A 9,160-nucleotide genomic window follows, 5' to 3' on the forward strand; every position below is an offset into this window, starting at 1 on the left:
TTTGGTCTTTTCTTTCTTTCCTGTCTTTTTAATGACCTCTTGCTTTCTTCATGTATGATGTCCTTGATGTCATTCCACAACTCGTCTGGTCTTCAGTCATTAGTGTTCAACGCGTCAAATCTATTCTTGAGATGGTCTGTAAATTCAGGTGGGATATATTCAAGGTTGTACTTGGTTCTCATAGAATTGTTCTAATTTTCTTCAGTTTCAACTTGAACTTGTATATGAGCAATTGATGGGTCTGTTCCAAGTCAGCCCTCGCCTTGTTCTGGCTGATGATATTGAGCTTTTCCATCGTCTCTTTCCACAGATGTAGTCGATTTGATTCCTGTGTATTCCATCTGGAGAGGTCCATGTGTACAGTCACCGTTTATGTTGGTGAAAAAAGGTATTTGCAATGAAGAAGTCGTTGGTCTTGCAAAATTCTATCATGCAATCTCTGGCATCATTTCTATCACCAAGGTCATATTTTCCAACTACCAATTCTTCTTTGTGTCCAACTTTCGCATTCCAATCACCAGTAGTTATCAATGCATCCTGATTGCATGTTTGATCAATTTCAGACCACAGAAGATGGTAAAAATCTTCAATTTCTTCTTTGGCCTTAGTAGTTGGTGTGTAAATTTGAATAATAGTCATATTAACTGGTCTTCCTTGTAAACGTGTAGGTATTATCTCACTGACAGTGTTGTACTTCAGCATAGAATGTAACGTTTTTTTGATGATGAATGTGATGTCATTCCTTTTCAATATGTCATTCCCATTATAATAGACCATATGATTCTCTCATTCAAAATAGCCAATGCCAGTTTATTTCAGTTCACTAGTGCTTAGGATATCGATCTTTATGTATTCCATTTCATTTTTGACGACTTCCAATTTTCCTAGATTCACACTTTTTACTTTCTACATTCTGATTATTAATGGACATTTGCAGATGTCTCTTCTCATTTTGAGTCATGCCACATCAGCAAATGAGGGTCCCGAAAGCTTGACTCTATCTACATCTTTAAGGGCGACTGTAATTTGAGGACGCAGCTCTTCCCCTGTTGTATTCTGAGTGCCTTCCAACCTGAGGGACTCATCTTCCGGCACTATATCAGACAATGTTCCACTGCTATTCATAAGGTTTTCACTGGCCGATTTTTCAGAAGTAGACTGCCAGGTCCTTCTTCCTAGTCTGTCTTAGTCTGGAAGCTCTGCTGAAGCCTGTCCATCATGGGTGACCCTACTGGTATTTGAAATACTGTGGCATAGCTTCCAGCATCACAGCAACTTGCCACCACCATAGTACAACAAACTGACAGATTGGTGGCATTAGTCATTAGGGAAATAGAAGTCAAAACCACAATTAGATACCAGTATACACCCAATAGAAAGGCAGTTTAATAATAATAATAGTAAAATGACAACTGTTGAAAATGTGGTGAGAGTAGAACCCTTATTTACTGCTAGTGGGATGTAACATGGTAAATACACTGTGGAAAACAACTTGTTGATTCCTCAAAAAGTTCAATATTGACCTAGGGATGTGAAGGGGATTCCTTGGGTGGCACAAATGATTAAGTGCTCAGGTATGAACTTTAAGTTTGGTGGTTCGAATCCACTTACAGGTGCATCAGATGAAAGCCTTGGTGATCTACTTCTGAAATATAATAGCCAATGAAAACCTAATGAAGCATGGTTCTACTCTGAATTCATATGGTGTCACCATGAGTTGGAATTGACTCAAGAGCAATAGGTTTAACTGGTTAGGGATGTGAAGGTGTTATTCCAGGGGACATCTGACAAAAGATTGTTCCAGGAAGAGGAAACAGGCCAGAACATGACAGCATCCCTTGCATATTGCAGGTAGAGCCAAAGGCAAGCCTGACTGGAGCAGAGTGAGATGTGGGAGAGCAATCGTAGAGGACACTGGAAAAGTGGTTAGGGTATGTGGACATATCACATACTAGGGCATGTTAGCTAAAGTCTCTGGCTTTTGAGTGAAATGCAGAGCAATTTCAGGCTTTTGAGCAGAGAAGAAAACTGATCTGATAGCTCTTAGAAGACCTTTGTGTAGGGGCAAATATAGAAACTGGAAGATCTGTTAGAAGGCTATGGCCATAATCACACATAAGAAACGTTGAGACTGGAGTGGTGGCAATGAAAGTCTGTGTGCCAGGGATAGTTCCTAGCTACTTTTAAGGTAGACCCAACAGAAATTCCTAATGGACTGAAGGTTGGAGTGTGAGAGAAAGTTGGCAAACATGAGATCAAGATTTATGCCCAGGAAAACAGAAAAGATGGAGTGCCATCAACATAGATGTGGAAGCCTTCAAGGGGAGCAGATTTTATGGGAAAGGATACAGAGGTTACTTGGGGCATGTTGAGATTGAAATGAGGATAAAACATCCAAGTGGGGAAGATAATAGAAAATAAATGCTTTTTAAAGAGCTGTTTCTAATGTAGAAAGAATAGACTACAAAAGATGGTGCTAGGATAACTGGATTTCCACATACAAAAGGTTGAAGTTGGACCCCTATGTCATATCATGTACAAAAATTAATTCAAAATGGATCAACAACTTAAATATAAAAGCTAGAACTATAAAAGCACTGTCAATAATAGTCCCAAAATGGAAATTTTGCAAATATTCACAAAAATGAACTTTTTCATACTATTACAATATATTCCATCTAGAGAACACTATAGAGCAATTAAGGTAAATGAACAACCCATGGAAGTCCTCCAAATATAAATCTGAACTAAAAGAATTGGCCTAACAACTACATATAGCATTATTCTATTTGTTGACAACATAAAAAACATAAAAATTCAAATGAACATATTTGGTGATACATACATAGGTGACTATAAAGAAAAGCAAAGAAACTGAGCCTCATAAATACTTAGATATTGGTTACATCAAGAGGGTAGAAGGGAACTGTGATTAAAACTCATGCGGGGGATGTCAAGATTGAAGGTATATCCATTACATGGATATTCATTTTATATTTCACCCAACTGTATATTTAGTAAAAAACATTTCTGCATGTATGTAAAAACTCTAACCAAATTTAGAAATGGAAAGAAACATGCACAATCTGAAAACGGGCATACACAAAAAAAGTACATCAATGAACATACATAGTGAAAACGTCAACATATTTCCATAAAAGCATGTGAAAAACAAGGATATTCATTATTCCACTCCTATTCAACCTTATCCTAAGGATTTTAAACAGTTTATTTCTCTCAGAAAAAGAAGGATTAAGCATTTTAAAGAAAATAAACCCCATAGCTCATTCTATTTTATAGGTTATATAATTGCATATGTAAAACCTAAAAAGAATATGTAGATGATTATAGGACTGAGAGATTTTAGTACGTTTTTCAGGTTGCGAAATATCAAAGTAAGTTTTATGTTATATACTTACACGCTCTAGTACCAAGCAGTTGAAACATTAACTTTAAAAGGATAACATGTATCTTAGCAAACATAAAAAGTACCTAAGAGTGTAACTAAGTAAATAAAAAACCCTAAAAAATTATGAAGCATTATTAAACAACTTCCAGATTGAAAAAACAAAAGACAGAGTGTGCTTTTAGAATACCGTTCTACCCAAATATATCTTATTTCCAAAGAACTTACTCTACCCAAATATATCTTATTTCCAAAATTCTTCAAAAATGTATATGGAAGTGCAAATGTCCACAAATAGCCAAGATATGCTAAGGAATACTGCATGGGGACTTGTCCAAACATATGTTTATGTATATATAAAACTCTGTGAGACAGAGACACAAAATGTGTGTGTGTGTAGCTATAATAAATTAGAAAGCGTGGTATCAGTTAAAAAAACACAAATAGATGAAAAGAAAGAAATAAATGGCCTGAGAACAGGCCCACCTACCTATAAGGAAAGTTGACTCATGACAAAGGAAGCACCACAGGGCACTATCAGAAACTACACGTATTTTAATATGTGGGGTCAAATCAACTAATTATCTAATTGAATTAATTAATGTATTCCTACCTACTCTATAGGCAAAAATCAACTCCAAACAGGTAAGTTTTAAACTGTAAAATTATAACACGTACAGGAGTTATAAACAATGATTTTGTAACACCAGAATAGAAAAAAATTGTTAAATAAGAAGAGTAAGACATAAGGGAAGAGACTGACAAATTTGACTATATTAAAACTCAGAACCATTCGTCAAAAGGCAGCAAGAAGTGATTATATAAGCAACATACTAGAAAAAAATATTTTAATACATATACATGAAAAATCTATTTCAAAACACTATACAGAAGTCCTAAAAATTCACAGAAAGATGGATTAACAGTAAGTAAATATGCACAGCCTCGTCAATACTGGAGAATTTTAAGATAATTGCAGAATAAAATTGAAGATACCATCTCATACCCATTACAAAACGAAACTTATTTAATTTGATAATCCCTACATCACCAAGAAAATGAAAGATAAAGTACATACACCTATTTTGTGGTACAGAAAATTGGTCAACTACATTGGCATTTCTCAGTAAATTTAAACTTGGCTATTACCTGCAACAAAGCGATTTCACCTCACTAGAGAGCTTTTGTGAAAGAAGAGCACTTAGGGCCTGGAAGGAGAATGAACAGAGCAGCACTATACACAACAGCAAAAACTAAACTTGAAACAAGCTAGATCTCGTAAGCGGTACAACACATACGTAAACTGCGGCCCATTCATACAATGGGAACACACCCTTTTAGCTCAGTAATGAAGTCACTACAAGGAACGGTGTTGACATGTCATGGGGTTGTTAACCACTGTCATAAGGCAATATGTGTACTGTTTAATGAGCAACAATTTGTTCTGTAAACCTTCATCTAAAGCACAATTAAAAAAAAGACTTCCTTAAAAAAAGAAAATGTTCTACATTCTACTTTGGTGAGTAGCATCTGGGGTCTTAAAAGCTTGTGAGCAGCCATCTAAGATACTCCACTGGTCTCATCCCATCTGGAGCAAGGGAGAATGAAGAAAACCAAAGACACAAGGGAAAGATTAATCCAAAGGACTAATGAACCACAACTACCAAAGCCTCCACCAGACTGAGTCCAGTACAACTGGATGGTGCCTGGCTACCACCAACGACTGCTCTAACAGGGATCACAATAGAGGGTCCTGGACAAAGCCGGAGAAAAATGTAGAACAAAATTCTAACTACAAAAAAAAAAAAAAAACACCAGGCTTACTAGTTCTGACAGAGACTGGAGAAACCCTGAGAGTATGGCCCCCAGGAACACTTTTAGGTCAGTAATGAAGTCACTCCTGAGGTTCACCCTTCAGCCAAAGGTTAGACAGGCCCATAAAACAAAACAAGACTAAATGGGCACACTAGCCCAGGGAAAAGTACGAGAAGGCAGGAGGGAAGAGTGTTGACATTTTGTGGTGTTGGCAAGCAATGCCACAAAAACAATTATGTGTATTAACTGTTTAATGAGAAAATAGTTTGCTCTGTAAACCTTCATCTAAAGTACAATAAAAAAATACATATTATATATATGTATACTTTACAATAGAAAGCATAAAGCATTATTTAAAACTTGGAAAGAAATACAATTTTCATATATTAATTTTACCAAGCAATCCAACAACCCCTTCATTTTGATTTAACTTGTCTTAGGTAGGAAGGGCTTATATGCCTAAACTTTTGATACCTGGATCTTAGAAATATACACTTACATTCCAGAGAGCAAGCTTGGGGCCCTGGTTGCTCAGTGGTTAAGTGCTTAGGTTGCCAACCAAAAGGTCAGCAGTTCAAATTCATCAGCTGCTCCTTGGAAACTCTATGGGGCAGTTCTACTCTGTCCTATAGGGCCCCTGTGAGTCAGAATCAACTTGATGGCATCAGGTTTGGTTTGGTTTAGAGCAAGTTTTGTGAAAGCACAATGTCCAATCAAAACATCCAATCATCGTGTTGAGGTTAAAAAACAAAAAAGAAAAGAAAAAGCTAAGGTAGATCCACCAAACGCAGTATTACGGAGTTTTATACTTTATATTTAAACTGTTGTAAGGACTGCACTATAAAAGGGGCAAGGAGGGCAAACCTCACATTTATCACTCCCTCATCACCAGCCACTTCTCCAGCACTTCGTCTCTCTTACCCTACACACAGATTTATGTCAGACTTCATCCCTGGCTACCCTGACCCCGGGTCAAAACATCCCTGGTCATCGGGGACCAGCCATAGGCTCAGGAGTCTGCACAACTCCCTGCACTTCAGACCAGCCTCCCTTTTTTTATATCTAGTCCCCTGGGACTAGGTCACAAGTGGAACAACTATCTTTTCTCATCGACTGCCCCTGCAGCTTTTCCTTTCCACTAGCCACCCACGCTGGGTCTTCACGAATTGACTGCCTGTGCAGCCCTTTCTCTGAATTAGCCACGGAGTTAATTGAGAGTTTCATTGCCCCTGTGGGTTTCTTAATTCTCTGTAATGGCTCATAAAATTCAGAGAGGCTATCACCTATACTTACAGTTGCCCACTTACTATAACCAGAAGGAATATAAGCAAAGAGACACATTAGGCAACTTCTGGGAGGGGTCCTGGCAACATGAGATTTCTATTGTCCCTAGGGACATGACACCCCCTTTACTGTGCATGGATGTTTTCACCAATCCAGCAAGCCCCAAAGAGGAAGCTCCAAGATCCAGGGTCCCTTGTTGTTACAAGGTGCATCAAGTTGACTCCGACTCATAGCAACCCTATGTACGACAGAACAAAATGCTGCTCAGTCCTGCGCTATCCTCACAATCATTGCTATGTTTGAGCCCATTGTTGCAGCCACTGTATCAGTCTATCCCATTAAGGGTCTTCCTCTTTTTCACTGTCCCTCTACTTTACCAAGCTTGATGTCCTTCTCCAGGGACTGGTCCCTTAGTCACTGGGATTTCAATGACTAGATCATGTCCCCCTGTCTTCCTGAAGTTAGTTCACCAGGTGTGCAGCCTGTGTAGCCCCTACTTGCCTGGCTATTTTAGAAAACAAAGGCATTATGTTCCAAAATAATGTTATTTTCAGAAACCAGAGACAAAAGTCCAAACCTAGTTCTTTGTCCCAAAACTGTCTACATATTATTATGAACAAAAAACAAGTATAAATTCCATGCTACCTTTTGTGTAATAAAGTAGGGGAAATAAAAATTTCTAATTCTACTTCCTTGAATTTACATGAAGAAAAACTGCCAAGATGCTTAAGAAAGTTTACAATAAAGCTGGTTATCTAAAGTAGAAGAAGAATGGTCTGGATGTTGACAAGAATAGGTATAAGTCTTCATAGAATATCCTTTTTAAGTTCATATTGAGATTTGAACTGTGAAGGGATTACCTATTGGAAAAATGTAATAGTTTTATTTTTAAACATAATACAAATCGAATGTGCTATTTAATGTGTTTCTTAGGAATTTCCATTCACAAGTATAAAACCATTTAAGATTTAACCACATAGTGCCTACTTGCTATGAAATGGAAATGATGTGAGCAAATCACCAAACTGTATGTCAGAGCTCTCTGCGTAAACACAGTGACCAGGGATATCAGTCTGTACCATCCATTTTATCTCACTCAGGAGAATGTTTCCAAAATGGCTAGAAGATTTAACACATTAGGGGTTCTGGCATAATATGCTAAATGTAGTAGGAGTCTTTAAGATCATTCTCCAAATTTAAGTAAGCTTTTAAGTAAGTTAAAACACATCCCTGTATTTGTGAAGTTTTATCTCCATTAAATTAAAAAATTCTCAGTAAAAACAAATTGATCTTGAAATTTGTTTTCAGTGGAAACTGTGACCCTGGGAACTTAAATATACCCATCTTATATCCTGAGCTGCTTTAGCAAAAAATAATATTTAATTTTAGATTCTAATCCAAGGACTGGGAGATCAGTCAAAAATTTAAAAAATTAAATACCACCTCTAGGCACAGATAGGCTGGAAGGACAGGGACATCCACTGGGTATCGTGCTTCTCACAAACCTGAACGCCTCAAGCAAAACTATTCCCTAATGGAAAAAAAATGATGGCTTGGGGACCCCACACATGATCCAGCTAGACTCAACCTCACATGCCTCATTCCTTTGGTGAGGTCATGAGTCTATCAAGCCCCACAGAGGACCCCATAAAGAGTCAGAGTTCTTCCCCTACTTTGTCTCCCCTTCTTTATCCCATGACACTGTGTGAGAGATGGAGCTAGAGTTTTAGAACTGCACAGAAGGCTCCAGTGACTAGGGAAAGAAAAAAAATGGCTTGCAGTGATGGGGCAAGAAAGGATGGGCCTGGAAGGCTTGGGGCTCAGCCTCCTCAGCCAGAGCTGCTCTGTTTTTAGACTCTCGTCAGGAGACTCTGTCATTCAACACAGAGCACCAAGGCCCATGGTGGGGATGTTAAAGCCCCATGGTATTAGCTCTGAGAGTCACATACCCTAAGTGAGCTCACACATTCAAGCCCTGAAAAACCACGTATGTGTAGGAGAAGTGCCCAGTGACAGTAGAGCAGGGCCTTTGGGTGCCTCTTTCAGCCTAGTCCTTTGGTCTCCTCTGCCATCTTTCCCTCACTGAACAACCCCAGGGCCAGGGGCAGACATTTGGTCCCCCAGTAATTCTTATCAAGCCTCACCCCCTTACAGTAAGAATAACAAAGTTCTCTGTAGTACTCACCATTTCCTTGCTCTGGTTTCTGGAAGTCTATGTGGATGTCCTCTGTAAGACCAAGAAGCTGCTTCACAAAGAGGGATGAGAGTGGAAGCAGAGCCACTAGGCAGTTTGAAGGCAGATGAATAATGTCTGGTCCACACAGCTAGTCAAGCAACTGAAATTCTTACTTGTGATTGCAATGGAAATGCAAGACGGTCACCCTAGGTCTCCTGTGGCGTAGACTGGATTAGTTCTCTTTCTGGCAAACCTGGGACCTGAAATGGAAGAAGGATGGGTCAGAGACAATGTCGAGTAAGGAGGGAATGACAGGTTCTTGGCCTTCAGCTCTTTCCCTGGGCAGGGCTTCCTCCCAGGCTCAAGGCCATGCTCTACCCTGAGGGTATTTGCACTTAAGGTAAAACAGGCTCCAGCCTTCCAGGCACACACTTGTTTGCTTCATGCAGCTCCATGGGGCTCTTCCTTCTGGCAGCCAG

The sequence above is a fragment of the Trichechus manatus genome, unplaced genomic scaffold (assembly GCF_000243295.1).
Source record: "Trichechus manatus latirostris isolate Lorelei unplaced genomic scaffold, TriManLat1.0 scaffold00122, whole genome shotgun sequence".
NCBI classification, from domain to species: Eukaryota; Metazoa; Chordata; class Mammalia; order Sirenia; family Trichechidae; genus Trichechus; species Trichechus manatus.